Source organism: Misgurnus anguillicaudatus, chromosome 21 (genome assembly GCF_027580225.2).
Source record: "Misgurnus anguillicaudatus chromosome 21, ASM2758022v2, whole genome shotgun sequence".
NCBI lineage: Eukaryota > Metazoa > Chordata > Actinopteri > Cypriniformes > Cobitidae > Misgurnus > Misgurnus anguillicaudatus.
Window position 1 is genome coordinate 39918686 of NC_073357.2, and position 24363 is coordinate 39943048.

General features: G+C 35.7%; 1 long non-coding RNA gene across 1 annotated transcript in view; it reads left to right on the plus strand.

The window, feature by feature from the left end:
- Positions 1-20311, plus strand: part of LOC129446175 (uncharacterized) — a 53641-nt gene extending 33330 nt beyond the window's left edge. Inside the window, exons 3-4 of the long non-coding RNA XR_008645109.2 lie at positions 3949-4016; positions 18187-20311. This is a non-coding gene — a long non-coding RNA (uncharacterized lncRNA). The remainder of the gene's footprint in view (positions 1-3948; positions 4017-18186) is intronic.
- Positions 20312-24363: the final 4052 nt, after the last annotated feature.

The following is a 24363-nucleotide window of genomic DNA, read 5'->3' on the forward strand; positions in this document are numbered from 1 at the left end:
GTTACGTGTGTGACGTGATGATAGAGAGGCATGTAAAGTTTAAAACTTCTGAACTGGCAAAGTTTTAAAAGGCATTGTATGGCCAAATCCTTTGCACAGAACAACAGGCAAACTGCTGTGGGACAAAGCATGCTTGGATGTTGATAAGGTTTATCATAATTTTTGTTTAAGCATTGTAAACAAAGATGACCAGCTCCTGAGATAATAGTTTGTTGGTTTTAGTGAACGTGGTGTGACGTGCAGTATGTGATGCTTGTTTTGGACAATGTCCATAATTTTGAAAAGAGGGAATCAGGTCAGTGGTGTCCAGTGATGCACAGTGGTTCCACTGTAAATGAGGTTATGTACACTTTTATATTTATTTAGTACAGAACAGGGTTCAAGACCCTATACCTGGGGGATGTACAGCGCACCAGACAGATAGGTCAGATACGTTCCCCTTGTCAAAAACAACTATATACTTATCATAGCTTATCTTCCATATGAGGACATGCAGTTGCACAACCTTGCATGACTGTAAACATACAGGTACAAATACAAGAGGTATGTAACAAATGTCTGGTCAGCGTTTTAGTTGTCTGCTCTGTAAAACATTGTTTACTTCTGTCCTTAACCCAGCAATGTGTTTCAGACATCCAATGGCAAGTTCCAAATTCTGCTCCTATATGAGCCCATTCACTGCCACATCCATTTGTAGTGTTAAGGAAAATTACCAATAACCATAAATAATTGTAAGCTGTTAACTATTTAATCATTTTTTTCAAATCCTCACTATGCAGAAATGAAATGACTGTAGTTTTCTCACTAATGATTATTTTATTGTTTTCCTATTCTTTCTATAAAACTTAGTTGAATTGATCCTTGTACTTTGCCTGAGACTTAACTAAACTAAGCAAACTTATTTTAAAAAGAACATATATTAACCAGAGCTGAAGGGTCACACTTAAAATTCTATTTACTTATTTGATCTTTGTGGACATAATGACCTAGAAACCCAGAAGAGATGCTGTTTTAAGGCCTTTCTAATTCTGTATTTGTCAGACATGTGCCAGTTACCTGCTCTCTTAAAGTTGCTGGGTTACTTTTGACCCATAATAGGTAAATATTGGACAGAACACAGGTGGGTTAAAATTGTCATTTTCTGGGTTAAAATTATGTTAGATTGTTGTTATGCAAACATGGGGTAAATAATAACCCAGCAGTTGGGTTAAAACAACCCAGCATTGGGTCGTTTTACCCCGTGGTGTGTTCTGTCCAATATTTACCCATTATGGGTCAAAAACAACCCAGCCATTTTTAGAGTGTAGCAGTTTTTCTATAGACTGGAGTTTCTCAGTACGTGACATTATGGGATGGTTTCATGGACACGGGTTAGTCCAAGACTAAAATGCATGTTTGAGCTGCCTTATTTTAAAAATACCTTGTACTGACATATCTTAACATATACTGTAGTGCCATTGTTTTGTCTCACATACCAGTATTGTTTTTGTAAGGTTTGTTTGTAACTTAAATGTCCAAATATAACTAAGGCCTAGTCCTGGATTAATCTAAACCCTGTCTGGGAAACCAGGGGCGGTTTCCCGGACAGGGTTTAGGTTAGTCCAGGACTATGCCTTATTTATATTAGGTCATTAAATAAGTTTTTAAAAACATACCTTACAAAAAACACTACCGGTGCATCTTGAGACAATACAATGTAAAATTATGTTATAATGATAATGTTATGTTAAAATGAGTCAGGTGGCTTTTAATTAAAGGTGGAAACTGCCGCCTGATTAAAGAGACAAATTATCTTAATAAAATTATCATACAGTTTTCTTTGTAAAGCAGTTTTCAGTCATTTTAGATGTATAAAACATTTTTATTAAGGTAATGTAATGCTTGGAAATACTAAGGCAAATTAAAGAAACCTACAACAACTGGCATTGTCACAAAAACACAACACATGATTTGTCTCAAAGCTTCATGGTTTAGCCTCATAGGCTAAATAAGTTCAGGGCCACAGGACGCTCACACATATCGTTTTTACAGGCTAGATTTAATTTTTGTCTGGTTCAGAGGACAATATGCCATGTGGAAATTTTGCCTTGTAGTGGCTTATATTCAGCAGTGCTTTGTGGCACAACAGCTGTGCAGCAATGTGTATGAGAGAGATAACATGTGAGGGGAGGCAGATTCACTGTAGAAGGGGTATGAGTGCTACAGAAGCATGAGACAGACAAGAAACTCCCTACGGCCAATCCTCCTCTATTACTGAAGTCATGCCCATCCTTCAACACCACACACACATGATTTCATGCCATATTTTTAACAGTACAGGCCAGGGCATCACTACATTAATATTCCTAAAGGTTTTTTAATGTTAAAGGAATAGTTCACCTTAAAATGAAAATTCAGTCATCATTTACTCATCCTCATGAATTTCTTTTTTCTGATGAACACAAAAGAAGATATTTTGAGAAATGATGGTAAACACACAGCAGATAGTGACCATTGACTTCCATAGTAGGAATAAAGTATTGTGATAAATAATGGTAAGCACACAGTTGACGTTACAAATAAAATTCCATCATATTTTTATTCCTACTATGGAAGTCAATGGTCACTATCTGCTGTGTGTTTACCATCATTTCTCAAATTATCTTCTTTTGTGTTCATCAGAAAAAAGAAACCCAAACAAGATTAGAACAACATGAGGATGAGTAAATGATGACAGAATTTTCATTTTAAGGTGAACTATCCCTTCAAAGGTGCCTTATAGAGCCATTTAGTCTGAAATGGTTCTTCTATCTATGGCACCAGGCACCTTAATTTTTAAGAATACAGTAAAACAAAACAAAAAAACAAAGTGGTGGTTTCCTGGACAGGGATTATCTTAAACCAGGACTAGGCCTTATTTTAGTTAGGAAATATAGTTTTAACAAACATGCTTATTAAAAACATTACTTGTGTGCATTTTAAGGCAAAACAAAGGGCATGGATGTATTTTAAGATTTGTCAGTGCAAGTTGTTTTCAGTTTGGACAGTTCTTACACTTATTTTAGTCTTGGACTAGTCTAATCCCTGTCTGGAAAACCACCCCAATATGTAGCATGCTAACATGAGCTTCAGTTAAAAAAAAATAATTTGGTTAGTTTGACATGCTTATTAATTCAGTTAGATTTCCGCTATATGACACAACAGCTTCAGCCAAATACTTATTTTACACTATTTGTGTCTGCCTTGTAAACAGTATTTTCTTCAATTTTACACCAACCAAAGAATTGGTGGCCATTAAAGAAACCAACAAGGAAACAGAGCTTTAAAAAAGAAGAAGTGTGATTTTGTGAAGCGAAACGATTTTTAAAAAGAAATGTGATGATCTGGACAAATGCATAATATTTCCTGTTTTGAGTCTTTTTTTCAATGGATTGGTAAAACTAATAAGGAAATAGTCTAAGTTGTACTAAATACTACAATGGCACTAACTAGCACTAAATAGTTTAATATCTAAGTTCCCTTGCATCTACATTTGCTACAATATGTGTGACAATTTTAAGAAAAAGATTTCATTTCCCGAGTTGCAGAAGAAAACAATGCTCTGACTTAAACATAATTGCCTTATAATTGGCCTGTACTGTTGAAACATTAAAATGACTATCATTACTATCTTCTGTCAGATGGTTCATTATTCATGCTATAAATCTTAAGTGCAGCTCTGAAAATGAGTGATGACAAAAATTAGTATATAAAGTACATCAATTCCCTAAACTGAGAAAATAACGTTTTAATTTAGGATTAAGTCTGAGTAGTATTACAAGGTACTATGTGTGTATGTAAAGCATTTTTACAAAACTGTGCATAAATTACCTGCCATATAGTGTAAAAATATCTCTTTATTTAAGAAAAAATGTAAAAATGCTTTCATTTATCTTTGCCTTCCTATTTTCTCTCTTTCATTCTCTCTAGACACTTCAGCTGCAGGATGTTATGACAGATCAAATGAATCCCAGATGAAGCGTGTCAAAGATTAAGCAGTAAGTCTGGCTGGAATAGCACCATATTCAAAATAATGAAAATGTTAAAGTGGCTGCTTTAAATTGACTCATCAGACAAGACATCCTTATGCCCTCCCCAGACACAACATGAAGTTATGTGGTGAAACATTATAATCCATCCTTTGAGACACAGGATTAAGCTTGAGGGCCAATTTGATTCCTTTTTACTGAATTTTTGGCAATACATTGATGTGTAAAGGCTTGTTAATGCACCGTGTTTAGCTTATATCATTTTTTTCTAATTTTATATTGTTTTATTTTATGTTAGGGATATTCCACTTGTCATTCTTAATCATTTTACTGTCACATGCAAAACTTAGCTTGCCTTTATTACATTTATCACCAGTTGTTTGATTTACCATTAGATAACACAAACTTATCACTTCAAAAATAGGAAGTAAGTAGTTGTGTTATGTAGTTTATTAAATTGGGTATGTTGTGGCTTCATATAGAACAATTTTGATGGATTTTTATAGTTCTCGTCCAGCTAAAATTATGAAACATACATTAAGCTCAGAATGAAACAAGAACAAAATGGATGTTTGCGTATTTGAAATGCAAATGAGAACAGTTTGTTATCTTAACAAACATTGTTGCTGTTTGAGAATACACAATAGTATTTATTTGCTCAAGTGCATTGGAGACAAAGCATTTCAGTCAAAACAGTAACGCACAAACTCTTCTTATAATACATGAAAAGAAATATTAAGTCAATGTATTATAAAGTACACAGTGTAGAGTGTGTAGAGGACAAAGGTTTGAAAAACAACACAGATATGGGCTCAGTACTGGTAGCCAACCAGCTGATGGCAAGAGTATCTTGTGGTTGAACTAACCAATCAGGCAGCAGCCAATATGGGGGTGTGAGGCAGACACTGGTTATGTTTTGAAGATTGTTCATTCATAAAAAACAGGGTGGTTACGGTATCATAAATATATAAAAACACTCATTTTGTCACCTCAACTACATTCCCTTTATGATTTCATCTCCTTGTTCTTGTATATTAATCTAAATGATTGAAAACTAAAGGTGATACAGGGCTATTAAATGTCCTTATCGTGGTATTTGGAAAATATGCTGATAAATCATAGAGGCTTTAGACATAGCTTTTATACTGTATATAAATTAGCCAGATCTCTAAGTCCTGTTTGTGTGTGAATAATGCAACTTTGCACAGACCCTGCAGGTTAATATTTAAAATTTGTTCTCATATAATTTGTTGGGGTGTTTTTCTAGTTCAGATCAGATCCAACAACAACATTTGTAAAGCATGACAGAGCATGAGAAAATGAGCTCAACAGGATACTTCACACAAAAATGAAATTTCTGTCATCATACTCACCCGTCATGTTGTTATTAAAATGTATGAGTTTCTTTATTCTGTTGAACACAACAGATAATATTTTGAGGAAATTATGTAACCACACAGTTGACAGGACTGATTGACTTCCATAAAAACAGATACTATAAAGTCAATGGGTACCATTAAAGGATAGTTAACTTTAAAATGAGAATTCTGTCATCATTTACATGTTGTTCTAAACCTGTATTAATTTTTTTTCTGATGAACACAAAAAATATATTTTGAGAAATGATGGTAAACACACAGCAGTAAGTGACCATTGACTTCCATAGTAGGAAAAAATATTTTGGAAGTATTGTGATAGATGACTAAGAAAATATTTTGATAAATGATGGTAAGCACACAGTTGACGGTACCCATTAAATATCATCAATTTTTTCATCTGGCCAGATCTCCTATGGCCCTTTATCGGTAAAATTACTTGTACCCTGACTTTCATACACCTTTTGAGCCCAAATACATATAATGGGTGTTTTAGCATTGCTGAAGTAAAGATTTGGATACACTCAACACTCCCTCGTCTGGCCAGGATTGGAACTACTTTTTTAATTTCCTCTAAAAATAGCTTATACTAGGCTATATATAAAACAATAGCAGTTTTGAAACTTGAATACTAATGTTCTCTTTGTAGGACTTTACTGAATACATTGTACGTTTCCTAGTATCTTGTGAAAACAATAGGTGAACTTTTACAAATGTTTCAAACAGTAATATGCCACATTGTTTTCACATGATTTGCATGTTCACATTTACATTTTATTTTGCATTTGGCAGACGTTTTTATCCAAAGTGGCATTAGGCATGTTTTGAATTGGTTTGTGGGTTTCTGAAACAAACCCACATTCTCTGCACATTAAAAGCAATGTTCTACCAATTAAACTCAGGTGCAGCAGTTGCATATAAAGGTAGCAGAGTATGGCAGTCACCATACCCTATAGCATTCAGACAAAACATCAGAAATTAACAGGCTAACATGATGATGTTCATTTATGATCATTTGAAATATTTTAGGTACATTACTAACAGCAATAATTTACATGTGTGTTCGACTTCATGCAACAACAAAGTAACCAACAATCAGGTGACATTAAAGGGACAGTAAGTAGGGTTTTAAGTGTTTTATTAATCAAAATCAATGTCTTTATTCATAAATATGTCCTCATATGACCTCTGCCAATGATCTGACTTTTCTTTGTAAGCTTAGAATTTCTCCTCTTTACTTACATTGAACGGGTAAATCCAAGGAGGCTTCCATGTCATTCTGCCGTAATGATAAACTATAATAGCAGAGAGGGACAAAAAGCACTAGCCTACCAACATGTTTCCACAACGCGTTTTCATTCTGAACACGTGAACTAGCTGAAACGGACAAGGAGATCAGTGATTACATAATGGCTACCGTAGTTGCAACATGCATTTGGGAAAGCAAGGGGCTAGAGAGCACTATTCGTTTGAATGCAAAATACAATTTCACCACTAGATGGGGGTAAATCCTACTTATTGTCCCTTCAAAGTACAGCGACAGGGATTCAAGAAATCATATCAACAGCTCTCGTACTTTGATGTCACCTGGCTGATGGTTACTTTGTCATCAACCTCTTCCCTATGATTTCACAAATCACCCTTGCGGTACTATAATGTCGTCTGTGTCTGAAAGCTTAGGCAGCTGACTTGTTGCCTCACTGCCTCATCACAAAATGACTTTGGCGGCGTGAAGGTAACTTCTGGGAAGCGCATTTGGACAGACTTCATAGGCAGCTTAATGGAATTCTGTTTAAAATATAAATAGGAAGTGCCTTTGTGATAACTCATCGGATATTTTAAAACCACAATGCTAATTTCTCATTAGAAATGCAATCAAAATGTGTATAAAGTGAAAATATAACTATTTATATTTTAGTTATATTTTAGGCACTTAGTAACACTACACTTCTGACTACACCCACTCTCGCTCAAACTTCTTATCTGCTTAAAAAATCACCACGTTTTATTTTGTGCCACCATTTACTGGTGTAACTACTCATGTAACAGTCTTTAAATAGGAAAACATGGAAGTGTTTGGTAGCTTCTAAATTCATCCCTGTTTGGATCCTAAGGAATGAATGGGGCTAAGCTAAATGCTAACACATTCACAACGCGCTGTACAAAGATTAAGTGTACGCATTAAAAAAATGTAGGCATGTATTCATTTGTCTAAGTTGAGGTAAGAACATAGTAAAATATTGAAAAACGGTGGTGTTTTCTTTAATTTACACTTAATTTGTGCTCCAGCTTTTATGATCGTGATTGAATCTTACTTAAATATTGTGGGTAGTGTAGTTATTTACCTGTGTTTTAGCAATTACAATCCTTTTCTGTTTTAACATTTAGACTCACGGTCCCCCACGCTCAAGCTAGAGGCACTTGCAAACATTATTTCAGAAGTAATATGATTTGTTCTCTGTAGATAAATGAACATGTTCTTACAGTTCCACTCGGATTGTAGCGCAGTAATAAAATGTTTTGAGAATTGTATTTATTATTTTAGTTTGCATTAATTGGTTAACTTGTGTGCTATCACATCATTTAAAAGTCTGTTTATTAGCGGTTGTCATGACAACATTTGTGAACACTGTGGAGAGACGTCACAGTATAAATTGAGAAATGTTTTTTGTGGATATTATTGTTTTAGTTTATCTGTTGCTGGAGTTGCACTTTAAAAATTATAGCCTTGGAAAAGCATTTCAAACAACCTGGATAAGAATATTTCAGCATTTATATTGCTTGCATATTGTTGTTATCTGTGGACATCCATGTATTAATTTAGTATGGTGTAGTTTGTGCACGTTGGTGAAGTATGTAGGCCTACACATTTTATTTATTTTAATTTTTATCTTATTTTAAACCATATTTCCTATAGCTTGCTATATGCAGAGAAAATTAATCCATTGGTATGTTGACACTGTTGTTCTGTGGCACAAAACATCCCAGGTGAAAAAGTAGTACACTTCCATAATGTACTTAAAGTGCTCTATTTTCATGCACAAATTTTAACTTAATATACTTAAACTTCTTAGTACTTCTTAAGAGTGAAGTTTGAACTAAAATGTGCTTTTAACATATATATATATATATATATATTTTAGTTGTATTAAACTAAATTTATAAATTTTGTAAATGCATTTTTAGCACATTTTAGTCCATTTTCATTTTGTGCTCAAAATAGCACAGAGAAGTACACTTAGATGTTCATAAGATTATCTTAAAAAGTACTAAAGAAGAATTTTTAGTATATTAAGTACAAAATTAGTGCGCGAAAATAGAGCACTTTAAGTACACTATAAAGTGTACTTCTTTTCACCTGGAATTTCTCTGATTGTTTGAGCACCCCAAACAGCCTGAAAGTCCAACTTTGGTTCAGTCACACTGGCATAAGTTTGGGGTGGACACTCTATTTGATCAACTGGTGTGGCAACTGGTGTTTGAGAAACTGTTTTAAACAGAGATCAGATTATTTTAACTATTTGAGTATAAGTGCTGTTCAAGAACAGAATGAGTTTTGTGTACACTGATTATTTCAATGCTTATCACTGGATTTGAATTCTGCATCGACACTTTTAAAGTTTGTCTGCAGTTACTTTAATTACCAGAAGAGGGCAGGATCACGATAGTTTATATCTTGATGAAACTGTGTGGAGTCGGCCAAAAAAGAAAGATGGTCCATTATTTAAAATGCGTTTTACCCGTTTCACTCCATCTGGTTTACTGTCACTTGAATTTAATCAAGAGTTATTTAGTAATAAATTATTTAAGCTCCACATGCTTCCTCTGATAGAGACTCACCTTTCTTTCTTTTTCTTTCTTTCTTTCTTTCTTTCTTTCTTTCTTTCTTTCTTTCTTTCTTTCTTTCTTTCTTTCTTTCTTTCTTTCTTCCTTTCTTTTCTGGCTGTGTGCTTTAGTCTCAATCAAAGACAAATGTTCAGACCGGCAAGCATTAACATCTGTTCTTTTATGGCTCTTCACTTTTTCATCACAACAGAGATGCTAATTAATAACATTGTCAGATAATTACAGCAATTATTTCTAAAGTTCTCTTAGGCAATAATTGCAGCTTATTGTAGAGTCACGACCTTTAAAGACAATAGAAAGGAACAGGATAGCTATTGAGACTGAACGCGTATTAATTACTTAAATGTACTAATATAAAATGACACTATACCTGCTTTGAATGGTTTGATGCTAGTTTAGGATAAATAAACAAAGAAATCGGTTATTCCTCAACTTCCATTTACCCAATTTTTTTAGAGGAGCACCAAACATGGCAGAGAACTGATAGCATTCTGACTGACAGAAACTAAGTAAACAGTTTTTCAAACAGCTGTTCAAATTGAAATAAGGATCGAGGGGAAGCAATAACAGCAAGTAATACATTTGAAAGAAAGTAGGTATCTGTGCAATACACGCTCAGTCATTTCATGCAGGGGACAGCGAATACAAATTTGACTGGCAATGTCAGTTTTCTGCTTTGTATTCACCTGAGCATGCATCTAACATTATGATGACAGGATGGTTTGGAAAATGTTTTCAAAACATATGGGTGCACAATTATGGTACTAGAATCTCATCACTTTCTATCACATCTGTCTGTCTATCTTCGTCTGTTTGCACTATCCATATGTATGTGAGTTGTTTGTTTGTTTGTTTGTTTGTCTATCTATCTATTGTGTCTGTCTGTCTCTATCTTAAATGACATACATACAGTGCAGTACATGTCCTAATGGCTGTTATCAACTGCAAGAAAAACATGAATGTAAAATCAATTAGCTCGATGTAATTGATTAAAAGATGGAATGATTTTTTTCTTTTTAATCAACTGAACAGTTATTAAAAAATCTCACTTGATGTATAATTGAAAAATTAATAAAAGAAATCTGAGGGGAGTTTCCCTTTTCAGGGAAGGTTTTGTAAAAAAAATCTTTAAAAAGCGTTTATGATTTTAAACACCAGGCATTTGCATGCACTATTAGAAAAACTGGTCAAAATATGTAACCCAGTCGTAATATTATTATAGGTGCAGATATATGTATACATTTGGTACCAATATGTATAAGATACCAATATGTATTGTGTATGTTTGAGGTGCTAAAAAGCTCTCTTTGGTAGCAATATTTACCTCTGAAATACTAATACAAACTCTCCAGGTGTAGTTTTAGAAAGGGTACAACCCAGTGATCCAATTCAATTCTTAAATTTGAATTGATTTTAAAAACAGGATCTAGAATTACAATTCGAAGCAGAATTGCAATTCAATAAAAATCCAAAGAAATTCATATACATATTATACAGTAAGTGAAGTGTTAAAAATGAAGCTTTCAGTATATGTCAGATATGATTGCATTACATATTCTATAAATTAAATTAGTTTGTACTTACATTATTACATTAACAGGAAATGTTTTCCCCCAGCAATTAATGTTAAAAACTCTAGTCACATAACCAATAATTAAATTTGTAATTGTAATTTTGTGGAACACGATGGAACATGACTTCATTTCCCAGAATGCTTTACTTTAACCAAGTGTTTAAAATGGTTGCCAAACAAATTTCCAAAGTAACTTTCCTAACACTGAATGTATGTGAGATTCTTTCTGTTGTGTGACTGTGGAATTTCTTTGAATTGCCATGAATTAAATTCCACTTCCTGTCATTCCAATTCAAATGCAACTTCCTGTAGAGCAGAGTCAATTCCAATTCATTCTGAATTGCGCACAAGCCTGGTGACAGCATGGTTTATATTTTGACTCTTTTTCTGACAATGTGTGGTGTGAAGCTAGTGATTGCCTATTGGGTTTCTAAATTAAGTTTCTAATTTTGGGTTTCTAAAAATGGCACCACAGTGATGTTTTAAGTCACATGGATTAAAGTTGGTAAAGTGATGCTTCCTTATGAGAGTGTGATAAACAGGCAGACATGCAAAATGGAAGCTGATTTTGACAGCAAGAAAGTGTGACAAGAAGAACTTGTGTGTTTGTGTGTGTGTGTGTGTGTGTGTGTGTGTGTGTGTGTGTGTGTGTATGTGTGTAACATAAAGAAAAAAAGAGCAAAAGAGAGAACAGCTCCAGAATGAACAGGTGCAGTTGTTAGGCCCCTTTTGATCTTCACACTGGTGAGGCATGTCCCATCACACCATTATTACACACACACACATACACACACACACACACACACACACACACACACACACACACACACACACACACACACACACAAACACAAGGGTTTTATTCTTCTGCCAGCCTCATCCTTTTTAGCACTCCATCCATCTCTTCTATTTTTATTCCATATTTATTTTCCATTCCAGCGAGTCCTTTCAAAACGAAAGTGCATTCTTTATCTGACCTGATAGTACTAATAACATTATCATAAAAACGTATTGTTACGACATTGGCATATATGGATGAGGCGATAATCACAACCATAAAAGTGCTTGAATAGATAGAAATGTTGCCCATTACTGATTATGTATGAAATATGTTGGCTATCAAACTGTCTGGATTGCATCTTTTATTGATCATAGTTAAACATTAATAACCAACAAAACCAAATAGCTATGACCACATGACTTTTTTGAAAAGAGAAGTTCAGTTTTCGACCTGCAGAGAAAATAAATATTTGATACTGATAGATCCTTTGGTCACACTGCGGTTTTGCATTTCAGAGACTTAACCAACAATGAAGGATTTTAATGAAGTGTGACACAAGAAAATATATTGTTGATGGTTTAGAGTCAGTGTGTTGAATTTGAATGTAGTTGAGCTGGATTCATTTTATTTTTTAAATTAAACTTTGCCTTTAAGTATCAAGATGAAAACACTTTCACATGCTGTCTTTCATTTTGGGACAGGCAATGGGATTTATTGTGTTTTCACTCTGCAGTATTGCTGTTTCTTTATAGTCAATGTATTTTAAGGAAATTATGATCTCCTAACAAGCTTGCATTGTCTTGTTACTAGAGTATTAGTGCAAAGATCTTTCTCATATTGGTCTCCTTGTTCACTTACATGTAGACACACACACTAAGTGGCTCCCTTATTCCCCACTTTCTCTCAAGACCTGTAATTGCTCCACAATCATTGACATCAAACACTTTCATTGGATACATGAATTTCAATCAGCCTCTTTCCCTGTCCAGCACTCTTCCAATCCTGATTCACACACGCAAGCGTTCTGTCCCCAGCATTCACAACAAGAGGTTGTCATAGATACCAGCCAAATAAGAAACACGTCCTCACCCTTTTTTCATTCATGATTTTCTATGTGTGAATTGCGCTGTTTCTGCTGTTTTTTTGGATGTGCTCCAAGTTTGCGTAGTTTACTTGAAGTGTGAGTTTATGTGTATGCATGAGAGAAAGAGGGAAAGACTTTTGAGCTTCTTGTGTTTTTAGATGGTGAGCTGCCCATCTGTACTCATGAATTTTTCTTCACATATTGTTTTCTCACTTATTTCATTTATGCACTTAAAGGACTTCAGTGCAGTCCTATTGCTGCACTGACTAGCAAACTAATTTAATAAAATTTTGATTGATGTTGGTTTTGATAATATGCCGTAAAATGTAAAACTTGTCAAAAATGATTTCATAACTGTCAACCTCATACTGAAGTTTTCATTTATAAGAATATTTTTACTTTGGGTTTATTACATAGTAAAAAAAAATGCAACATGAAGTTAAAACAACTTGGTTTTGCAAGTCAGTTCAATCTACTATTTTAAAGTGCACCTATTTCATTGCTAAAACCATAGACTGTAAAAAAAGATGGACGACGCCTTTTCGCTCTTTTCTATTGGTGAAAAGTAAAGCCGCCAGTGTCCCGATATGACGCTGACATCTTGGGTCTTGAGTCAGCGCAGTAGCGATTTCGGGACCAGTCCTGCGCAGTATTGAGCAGGAAGTAAAGCCGCGAAATCAAGACCCCGCCCTCGCTCTCGCAGAATGCGCATATCACACGATATCACAGCTGTCAATCATGACGTGACACCACCGTTTTTATATCATTAAATAACTAACTAAACAAAAACTTATTTTAAAAACAAACATTTGAATTTACATCAGCGTGTTAAAAACTACAGTAAATGACAGAAACCAGCTTCGGAAAAAAGGTAATTGAAGTGTAATTAAACAGTTTAGTTGGTCTCAAGTCCCATTGAATAACATGGGGATGCTGTGTTTATGATCTATACTGGGACCAGTCACTGGGGGGCGATCGAGACGTTTTGGCTTCACTTTTCAGGGCTTTTGCGGCACGCTTGGCTAAAACACAACATTATTTTGTGCATTTAGTATAAAAAAATAATAATGATTTTTGTTTTCCTGAAACGCATTGATTTTGTACAAAGATCATTGATCTGAAAAGGGCTGTGTCCCTGATTGGTTAGTTAATCTGTACGTTGTGATTGGCCTGAATACTTCTTACGTCAACCGGAAATGTGACGCTCCTTACCATGTTTGAAAGATTCGCTCACAATGCAATGCTAACAGTAGTTAACTTACAGGCTATGAGTCAAAGCGGGAGAAAATATGATAATGTCGGTCTTGTCCACGTCAACAGGCCCAGGAAGTAAACTTTTGCCTATAATCCGTGCATTTGTTGTAGTCCAAGAATAGAGATTTACGTTGGAAATGATAGTTTGCGTCATCGTTTACCTTCGGTTTGTACCTTTTGCATATCGTTAACATACTAATACACACTTACACACCAAAGGAAATGTAAAATTTTGAATCGAATGATAGTTGCTCTTTAAATTTTGACTTAAAAATAATTACATAATTTAAATGACATAACATAAAATGATGTTGAAATTGTTTAACTTAATTTATTAACTTAAAGGAACAGTATGTAAGAAATTTATATCAATTAATCATAAAATGGCCCTGATATGTCACTAGACATTAATAAATCATTTTCATTTCAAATACTTATATCACTGACAACCGTGGCCTGGCCAGGATATTGTCATTTAAAAAGTGGAGTTGCAGCCCTCAACTGATGTTTATGTTGTCATTTTGTGTATTGGCCACCAGTTTTGTGATTGCAATACCAGTTTTGGCCACAATCCTACATACTGTTCCTTTAAAGTAATATAACATTATATGTTGATTTGACAAAAATGCTGCATTTTTTACAGTAGTAGTAATGCTGACAAGAAGGTTTTTGCATGGAAAAATTCCATTAAAAAAATTTGGGATCGATTGGGAGGATTGGCATATGTCAGTGCCTGTTCCCTACACTCTAAAAAAAGTAGCTGTAATTTTCCAGCTGGTTGCCAGTAACTTACTGTAGAAGATAAAGTCTAAAAATGTTTCATGTTCATTTAACTTTGAACAAAATGTTGCCAGTAAATAACATAAATGTAAAATCTACAGTAAGTTACTGGCAGCTAGTTTCCAGTAATACCCATTAATACTGTTATTTCTACAGACATTTTTTACAGTGTATTATGTAGTCTATGTCAGTGGTTCTCAAACTGGGGGCTGGGGCCCCCAGGGGGGCTGCTAGATGGTGCTGGGGGGCCCCAGTTTTATGACATTTTATAAAATACATGAATTTATCATGAATTCTCTGTAATTAAAACAAAAAAATAAGGCTACTAACCACTAATTTGTATAATTTAATGTTTTGTTTAATTAAAATGTTAAGTTTTAGCACTGTTTTTTGTCATAAAATTTCTTTGGGGGGCCACGAAGGAATGCACTGCACACAAGGGTGGCCACACGTTGAAAAAGTTTAAAAACCACTGGTATATGGGACTAATCAATTTTTTTTCAAATTTTGTGTTTCTCATGTTGGAGGTTTGACGATAAAGATTCGACTTTTTCCACTATGTGCGTTTTTGTAGGATCTAATCGTCCCTGTTTAATTCATGAGATGTAGTTTTATGCCCTCTAAAAATGAACCATAATGGGTAAATATTGGACAGAACACATGCTGGGTTAAAACAACCCAGCATTCGGTCATTTTAACCCAGCGGTGTGTTCGTACAATATTTACCCACTATAGGTCAGAAATAAACCGGCCATTCTTAGAGTCTGGTAGTCTAATGAAAAACCAGCCTGATCTCACAAGTATTTGTACATGTTGGTTAATTTGTATGAATTAGTACAAAGATCGGACAAAACGTAAAAAACAATATTGAACCCCTAACATAATAGGGGCAAAGGAAAAACACACAAACATGTACGAATGTGGTCATACAAATTAATATGAATTAGCCCCGTACAGATGTGTACCTTTGAGGTACCAATATGCACATTTAAGAAACAAAAGTGTACTTTTTGAAAAGGTACCACCCCAGTGACCGCTTTTGTTGTATCTTTTTTTCTGAGAGTTTACAAATTGCCATGAGATAGCATTGTGAAAAACATCAAAGTGCTTGTATGTTAAAGTAAACTTTTGTTGACTCTGAATCCAGGTCTGACTACCTTGAAAAATACATCTGTTATTACTCTAAGAATCAATTTTCCTGATCTAAAAGAACATTTGTGTTAGTATTTTCTGGGGGCTGGCCAGGACATTTTTAATATTTACATTTTGGTCATGCATGGGTCAAATGCTCACTTTTATTCTTGTACTTCTGCATGTTCCAGTGCTTATTACTTTGCTGTTCTTTTCGTCACTGCCCCTGGTTGGCTCTGTGAAAAGAAGATATGGAGCAAGTTTAAGGTGATAGCTAGTCTAACCTGGGGAGTCATGACTAGCAGCAGCATCCTGCTCACTTCTCTCCCTCTTAATTGTTTGCTGGAGCTGACACAGGCATCACAAATCTAAACCATTCCCCAGGAGGGCTGCAGTTAGGTGGACTTTAGATTAGGGAGAGAAAAGATGTCCAATGTTCAGCTCAGTAGGAAGGCGGATGTGCCAAAACATTGTACTGTAAATGTTCTTTTTTTTTAAGAGCAGTGGGGGGTGAAAATCGCAATCCATGCAGGGCCAGGCTGGTCTAAATTGCTTGGAGAAACAAATTAAAAGATATGAGGAGGGAGACCAAGCTAACACAGGTCGTATCTCCTGCTGCATCGTGTCGGTGTTAGATAAGCACATCGGAGTCCGAAAGAAAGCGTGAGTGTGGTCATCTAGAGTTAATTTGCCAATGTTTCCGAAATCAGTAAATGCCAAAGAGCAAATGAGGCATGCAAAATATACTGAAATAAAAGCTATAACTTTTTTAAAGGGGCCATGGCATGAAAATCTGACTTTTTCCATGTTTAAGTGCTATGATTGGGTCCCCAGTGCTTCTATCAACCCAGAAAATGTGAAAAAGATCAACCCAATAACTTAGTTTTGGTAAACCATTCTCTACAAGCACATGAAAAAATAGGTCGTTGAAATTTGGCTCTCCTTATGATGTCATAAGGAGCTCTTATTATAATAATACCACCCCTTAATCTGCACTATCCAACCACAGCACTGCCATTTAGTGCAGAGAAAAGCACAATTGAGTTTTAATTGCAACAAACCACCATCATTGTGATCAGTGTTTGAATTTCATCAGCTCATTTGCATTTTAAAGGACACACCCAAAATGGCACATTTTTGCACACAACTACAACGTGGCAATTTTAACATGTTATAATAAATTATCTATATGATATTTTGAGCTAAAACTTCACATATGTGCTCTGGGGACACCAAAGATTTATTTGACATCTTAAAAAAGTCTTGTGCCATGGCCCCTTTAAATGTGATTATGTACAATATATGTACGTGTGGAGGATAGATGATTAAATGCCTTATTGGCCCTGGTTGGGATGTGATTGCCATGGTTCATGGGTTAGACAGGGCCATATTATTTAAGGACCATTATTTTGACAGGTGTTGAGGTGTCCTGGTGAGTTTTCCCTTCCTCGCATTCATTTCCCGTTTTGTTTCCCTTCGGTCTTGGGTTGTTGGAGTGAAGCTGGGGACAGTATTGTGGCCTTTTTGTGGATGATTTAGCTGTTAACAACATAGCTGATGTGCAGATGCTAACTGATTAGACTGAGGTGCAAGACTGGGGTGGCCATTCGTGCCAGTTCCGCCGGTCGCGTCCCCAATGGGATTTCGGGTGCGTTCTCCGGAAGTCGCGTTGCTCGAGGTTCTCACATTTCAGTTAAAATACATAAAAAAATTAAAATGTATTGCTTTTAAGACATACAATCATTGTAGTTTCATTCTTACCTTGAAATGTAACGATTGCTTTTCTGAAATTGAACCCGAAATATTAAACCTTGATGACGTATGCGGTCGACCAACGCGACTTCCGGAAAACGCACCCGAAATCCTGTTCAGGATGTGTCCGGCAGAACTGGCACAAATGGCCACCCTATGCAAGATCTGTGAGTAACGTTACAGCTTGTGTTTATTATTCACATATCAGTAAAAGTTATTTTTTGACCTATAATTGGTAAAGCGTACCAGTGTCCTTATTGGAAGTAAGCCCCAGGGTGGCGTAGTCAGAGTAAACTAATTCAACCCCGATTGTGGGGTCCTTTCTGCCACAAAAGCATATTTAAATATATGTAAATACATGAATTATGTTGAAAAGGTGTTGATTACTTGGTTTGTCTATTATTTTCTTTAATTAATGAGAAAAGCAAAACATTAACACACAACTTATAGTGCTTGATTCATTGCCAGAGTCTGCCAGATGATGTTGTTGTAACATGTTTGTTCTTGTTTCTGCTCTTTAGTTTATCATTTTAATTATCTTGTTAATTCGCCCCTCCTCTGTTTCCATGGTTTTCCATGCCTGTTCTGCCTCCGTCGATCAGCTCCCAACCTCCACCCAGAAGTTCCACTGATGCTCTGTCTTGGCTCCTCCCTCCCCACCCTAGTGTTTCCAGCCTCCACCTGCCTCACCTGTATCCACTGGAATTCATCAGCTATTCAACCTCCTACCTTCTATGGACATTCATGTTCTGTTTTTTGCACAAAGCCACCACTTCAATATCTTTTCAATGGCACAATGACGCACTGGGAGGGGGGAGTTCAGTAATAAGTTTGTTCTTTTTCTGTTCTTTTGTCTTCATCATTTCTTTAGTTTTTCATGTTAATCTTGTTTATTGTTCCCTTCTCTGTTTCCATGGTTTTTCATTGTTCACACCTGTGTCTTATTTAGTTCACTCTGTAGTTCTGCGTATTTATACCCCTGCCTTAGTTCTCTTCATTTGTCAGTTCGCGTTATTGTGTAGATGATGTTTCCAGTTCTCCAGTACAGGCTTTTCAGGGGGCTTTTAAAGCCCCTAATAAACTTTATTGCTGCAGTACAAATACATTTGAATTTCAAATGTTTGTCTTCAGGTTTATACATCCAGCTTTACTCAAAGTGTAACCAATTTTATATTCGTTACAGATAAAAATATGTAAATTGATATAGGAAGCGGGTCCCTCATATTTGGGGGTCCTTGGCATCATAACATTTGAAAACCCCTGCTACATGGATTTTTTTGGTTGTGTGTGTTTTGTTTTAGTAAAGTGACTTTTTAATTTTCATCTGTCTGGGCCTCTTCTTACACCTGCCTGCACAATCGTGTCAGTTGTGTTGGTCTGTTAATCAGTATTAATGTGAGTCTGTTGATGTCTATTATGTGATCACAATCAGTTGTTATAAATAGCATAGCTGTTTGTCTTCTGTTCTTCAATTTCAGGTTTGTTTGTTTTTTGCATTATATAGTAATGACAATTTAGATTATGATATGTTGCTAATCTATAACTTGATATAGATAATATATAGATAACATTTAGATAAGCACATGGGTTAAATAGCCTGTGATGTGCTTATTAAAAACCATATGAATAAAGAGGTGTCTTATATTTTACAGTGAGATGTAGTAGTGTTTCTTCCATTATCCCTACAGAGTGCACGCAGCATACTGATTCTGTCAGCCTCCCTGTAGAGTATACATACAAAACAAAAAGTGCTTATCGTAGTACTTCTTATTTATCTTGTCAATTTTATACCATTTATGTGAAAAATTGATTTGTTTACTTAAAATAGCCTTGTTTTAATGTACCTGTTCCATACGGATAAAATTATATTTTAAAAAGCGCAAACAAACATTTGTGCTTTTCTAATTGTTCCTGGTTGTTGTGGGACGTTTCACGTGACACAAGCCAGATGCTTTCTCTAGCAGCTCATTATTAAATGCTCCCACATAATGGCACATGTCTCATTTCACAATATCCAATTAAGTCATCTTACCTTGAGCTAGCCAGATGAGATTGTATGACTTGTATCTACAAACAATAAACGTAATTGACTTTGTATCTTTTCTCAGCATCAGATGTTCACATTAGCGGTGTAGTCAAGACTACAAAACTGAGATCAGAGTTATGCTAAGACCAAAACCAAATTTAAGGCTGCGCAAGACCAAGACCAGACTAGCAATTCATATGAGGGGTGGCACAGTAGCTCTGTGTGTCCTTCCCAACTTGTGTAATCCGTTCTATTTGCACCCGCCCCAAGCCGGATTCGAACCAGCGATTGGCCCCCATGGGTATTGTTTACATTTTAGGGATCAAACAGGGGCAAAATTAATAAAAAAAAGATTGAAAAACAACTGTGCGTGTGTAAATACTTGTGTACTCCACAAAATCAATGGGTTCAGACATCATGCATAAGAAGGACATCAGCTAGTGAACATGTTTGTATGCATCTCACACATTTAATTCACCAAGATCTGGGGAATACAAATCTGTCTTAAATAATTAGAGTCAAGATAAAAGGGCAGACAGCAGCATACATGGGGATTTCTGAGATGGAGAGAGGTTGGGAGAGGTTATTATGATATGTGATTGTCAAAGCCACTCAAATCACAAAATAAGCTCCCAAATCTTTTTAAAATAGATGTAATGCATATTTTGAGTTAGGGACAATGTGTCTCACAAGTTTTGTTACTTGAACAACATTACAGTACATTTTTATTTTCAAATTATTCCATAGTCTGTTGATTCTAATATATATACTATATATACAGTATAGTTTTTCATTTCAATTTCATTGCAACTTTAAGTGCATGTCAGGCAATTGATTATCCCTTACATACCCCATACAAAAAATGTTAGGTGGTAAGTTTCAATACGCTGCCTGGTCATGCTAATTGTTTGTTTATTTCATAGAAGTTTTAAAAATTAAATTATAGTATAAATTATAAAAATTATAATTATATTATAGTACAGAGCTGCTTCACCTTTAGCCTGATAAGTAATTGAATTTTTCGCTTTAAACAAATGCAAATATTGCATCTATTTATTTTTAAAAGCTACTCCATGGATTTATTGTATATGGTGACTTTGTACCTGCGTATATTAGGAGATCAGAACCGTAAATGTAATGCTTTTCAAGCACGCATGGCGCTGTCCAGTGCTGAAACGTCTCACTATGTTTGTAAATTCAAAAAAGTATTTTTAAAGTACAAACCTTTTCTTGCATATTTGTAAATATATTTGATAACACTGATCAAGTAGGGCCTGTCAGGATCCTGCGAAGGAGTCTTGTTTTGTATTTGTATCTAGTCATGATGGCAGGGTTCTGGCAGTCCCATGTTCTATGTGGAGGCCTTGCGTATCGGGTCATGTGTCTTCAGTGTCTTGTCTCTTGTCCCCGCCCCCTCGTTCTCCTGCTGTTAATCATTAGTTCATTCCCATCACCTGTTCCCTCCTTGTTATCTTGTTTGGTTTCCTTATTTAATGCCATTGTTTCCTTTGTTCTGTGCAGGATCATTTTGTACTGTTTGTGTGTATTCCAGTCGTTCCAGTCGACATATTATTCATGTCAAGGATCTAGTCTGGCTTTTATTTCAAGTTGTTAAGTCTAGTGTTTAGTCTCTGTCATAGGTTGTTTAATGCTGTTTGCCCCTACGTGGGCTTTGTTTTGTCTTGTTCATTAAAGTCTTTTGCTTAACTCCTCATCGTCCGCTATTTGGTTCATCTGTCCAAACTCTGACAGGGCCTACATGATCAGTGTTATCTCAACAAATAATTTACAAATTGTAGGCTATTCATACATTTACAGCAATTAAAAGCCTGCTAATATTACTTCCATGACTGAAAGAAGACGACTTTTAAAGGTTGTAATACCAAAAAATAAAATTTTCAGTACAAATGAAAATCCGCTTAGTTTTTCAGTTTACAAATTCCGCCATCTAAATAGATAATCGCCATGGCGCCAACATAACTGGCTTTTAAAGCGGCTAAGAATAAACCGTACTAGTGAGTGTAGTAATAATGTAACGCATAAAAGAGGTTGCTAAGTTAAGCCAATGTCAGCTGACTCCCCAGGAGTTGAAAAACTCCTGGGAGAAAAAACCTCCTGGCTTTTTTTAGTCAGGTAGGGAAAAGTCCTAGGAGGGGAAAAAAACCTTGAGAGGGAGCCAGCCATAGCTGATTCTATAGAGGCTATATTATATAATCTGCAAAAAACACACACACATTTTATATAATATTCACAATAAAACACGCCTATGACTGCTTCACCCAACGGTTCTATTTATCACTGCTCCCTTAGCAACACCTTAGCAATCACACTTATTAGTCTGAGAACGGTTTGTTGTTTTTATTTGAGCTATCATGCATATTACACATTGGTACGTTGTTGTTCACGGTCAGGGACTATTTTTTTCTAGCGGAAGGAATGTTTTTATTGATTTAACTTCATGAAAGTTACACTAACACATTATGTTTTACTTTAATATTGTGTAGTAACCGTTTTATACAAGCAATAAGGTACTCGAGGCAAGTGCTTTATCGTGAATAAGTAACGCATGAAGGGCATTGTTAGGCACGATGCCAAGCACAGCCTCTAGTACCTTATTGTTTACATATATATAAATTAAACGGGGGCAGCCAGTGGTCGTTGGTCAGACATTGGCTGGGCATCACGTTGAAGAAAGGCCAGTAAATAAGTAGTGTAATGACCTTCAGAGCAGCCGGAACTGGGTCTGTTAGTCTCATTGTCGAGGACGAGCAAAAGACACGCATTGCGCTCTGTGCTGCATTGTGCCGAGTGTATGATAGAGCCCATTGTTTCCAACATTAATCTATTTTCTGGGACTACAACAAACACACGGATGTAGGCAACAGTTTACTTCCTGGGATTGGTGATGTAGAGAAGACCGACATTATCATAATCCTCCCGCTTCAGACTCAGCCTGTATGTTAATACCTGTTAGCAACTGAATCTTTCAAACATGGTAAGGAGGGACACAGGGCTTTTCAAATTGATGAGTTTGTACAAAATCTGTGTGTTTCAGAAGGAGAGTAAAATCTGGAGCTACAAAAATGTATGGTATGTGGAAAACAATGTGTTTCTGAACCATAAACCACGCAAACACATTGTAATATACTGAACACACAAAATAACGTTTTTTAGCAATGCAATAGGTGCCCTTTAAAAACAATTTCCATTCTGATGCCTTCCAGCCCAAAACCAAAACAACATCAATCCCAGTTTTTCAAGCAACTGCATTCTCAAGCCCAAAAAACATCACTTGCACTGCATCAAAACTAGAAAAACCATCAATCTTCATCCTGATAGGCACAGCTAGACGGAGGCTCCCATTGGAACAACAGGCATCAGTGATATGAAGGACATCAGGCAAATGCCCAGCCTCATCTGTTCTCATTTAACTGGACAAGGACCCTGATGAGAGAAAAATCTCCAACAGGTGCCAGAAGGAAAATAGGGTTCATGCGGCATAAATTGTTAGAAAATGTAAGAAAATAAATGCATACTTGTTCAATGCTTTGTGCATCTATTTTTTACACTATTCCTCTTTATTGCATCTGCATCCATACAATGAAAGTAAAATAGACTGCCTAACATTTCCCTTTGTGTTCCATTAAAGAAATAAAGTCATGTTTTAATGATATTCATGCATTTGGCAGATTTAACGTGACATTATCATATCATACAAATTCAGGAAACATGGGACATTGGAGCCCTGCCCACAAGGATTTAGACAGTAAATATTCATGTTGACTCAAATCAGCAATTAGTCTAAGGACATACTTTTTAAACCCCAAAAATACATTACAGATGGGAATGTAACAGACTGGATGAACAAAAAGCAATCAACAAACAAAAAATTCAGTCTACTATCTAATATGTCTGTCTAATATCCCCTAGAAACAAAATTCAAGGACAAAAGACAAACAAGAACAAACTGGTTTGATTAGGACTGCAGTAATCTAAAACTGAAAAGGAAGTATTTACAGACAAGTGTCAAATCAATTCACACACAGGGCAGTATTTTTAGATAGAGATACAGTGTATGGACAAATTGACCTGATACTAGGTTGTTCATTTTTTAAAAACTCATCTCAGAGTTGTCATAGTAACAGTAAGTTGGCGTACAGTACAGCAAGCAAATCTTTTTTAACAGGATTAGGTCATTGCTTTTTGAGCTGAGGCGATGCGTCTGTACTCCATCATTCTTACAAGAGCACCCTTTTGAACAGGGGACAGTAATAAGACCTTTATCATTTTAAATAAATTTGTAGTGAACAGCGGACAATAAGGCATCCCAGGGCCCCACGCTTTATGGCAGGGACCTCTCCAAATGCCATGGCGGAGAAAGGTTTGCTACATTGGGAATTTTGGTGGGCTAACATAAAAAAACGCCCAGTGCTATTAGATAAAGCTGCTAAGACAACTGCCAGGTACCTCTTACAGGGCCGGAAATGATTACCTCAATACCAAACTGCGAAGAAGAGGAAATTTCCATTGGTCCACAGAAAGGACAACACCTTTTTATTCTTTCAAACATATAATGGACACAAAACCATCACCTATTGACTTCATACCTGTTTAGAGACACAAGCAGTCTGTATTACCTCTGTGTTTTATGCAACTGTTTGTACCATCACATTGAAAAAAATGATTAATTCAATTTACTCAATTTTTTTAAGGTAAGTTTTTTGTTTTGTTTTGTTTTTCTTTTTTTGTTTAA